At 40.4% G+C, this 1,410-nt stretch overlaps 1 pseudogene; it reads left to right on the forward strand.

The window, feature by feature from the left end:
- Nucleotides 1-279: 279 nt before the first annotated feature.
- Nucleotides 280-1,201, forward strand: LOC100721017 (polyadenylate-binding protein 1-like 2; annotated as a pseudogene).
- The last annotated feature ends 209 nt before the right edge of the window (nucleotides 1,202-1,410 follow it).

A 1,410-nucleotide genomic window follows, 5' to 3' on the forward strand; every position in this document is an offset into this window, starting at 1 on the left:
ATCCATCTCTTCCCCTAAAGGCCTTTGTTCTTCCCATGAGCCCTTGCTCCGTGACCCATTTCCCTGCAGGATTATGTTATTTATATCTTTTTGAGGACTTAAGTCATCCCTAGATCGCAAGGAAAATGAGAAAAGCACCTTTATATCCAAAATATCTGGATGCCTGTGTAAGTGAGGCACCGGAACATCTGTTCAATCAAGAAAGCTCACTTGGCCTCCTGTCAGATGTAAATGGAGGAGCAGGAACAGTGTCTTTCTGGCTGTCATTCCCATATGTAAATGAAGAATGAAGACCAGCAATTTCAGCTCCTGGCCTTGCTCTACCTAGGAGACCTCTGCCCCCACATGACAGAGGTGATGCTCTATGAACAGGTCAGCCCAGCCAGGCCCACACTCTCCATCCAGGTCTGCAGGGACAGGATCACCCACCACTCCCTGGGCTACTTGTGTGTGAACTTCCAGCAGCAGCTGACAGGGTGCTTGCTTTGGACACCACAAATTTTGATGTTATAAAGGGCAAACCTGTACACATCATGTGATATCAGCATGATCTATTGCTTTGCAAAAGTGGAGCGGGAAACATATTCATTAAAACTTCAGGCAAATCCTTTGATAATAAAACTCCACATGATATATTTTCTGCTTTTGGTAACATCCTTTCATGTAAGGTGGTTTGTGATGCAAATGGTTCCAAGGGCTATGGATTTGTACATTTTGAGACACAGGAAGCTGCTGAAAGACCTACTGAACAATGGGATGCTTCTAAATGATTTGTTGGATGATTTAAGTCTCATAAAGAATGAGAAGCAGACCTCGGAATTGGAGCAAAAGAATTGACCAATGTTTACATCAAGAACTTTGGAGAAGTCAAGTACAATGGATGCCTTTGGCAAGTTTGGACCTGCCTTAAGATGCACAGAAAGCTGTGGATGAGATGAATGGAAAGAAGTTCAATGTAAAACAAATTTAGTTTGGTCAAACTCAGAAATAAGAGAAACACCAGACAAAACTTAAGTGCACTTTTGAACAGATGAAGCAAAATAGGATCATCAGAAACCAGAGTGTTAACCTTTATATGAAAAATCTGAAAGCTCACCAAGCTGAAGAGGCTGCCCCGAAAGCAGGGCCACTGGAGCTCCCACTGTTTAAACTGACCAGGGACCATGAAAAGCAACTTGAAGAAAAAATATCTAAACACTGAATGATGTTAAATACTACCTAAAAAACCATAAAATATAAAATAAGTTTAAAAAGGAAAGGAAACTTTGGACCTTATGTACCAGGCAAAGGTGAGGTCTAGCAAACAACACTAGTCTTAGATTGCTTGATTTAAAAACACACATACACAAATACAAAAAAGTAAAATATTAAAACAAATTAATACTTTATGGAGAATTTTCAGCAAAGTAC

Source organism: Cavia porcellus, unplaced genomic scaffold, assembly GCF_034190915.1.
Source record: "Cavia porcellus strain 051 isolate PalLab524CR breed Dunkin Hartley unplaced genomic scaffold, mCavPor4.1 scaffold_4, whole genome shotgun sequence".
In the NCBI taxonomy this organism is placed as follows: Eukaryota; Metazoa; Chordata; class Mammalia; order Rodentia; family Caviidae; genus Cavia; species Cavia porcellus.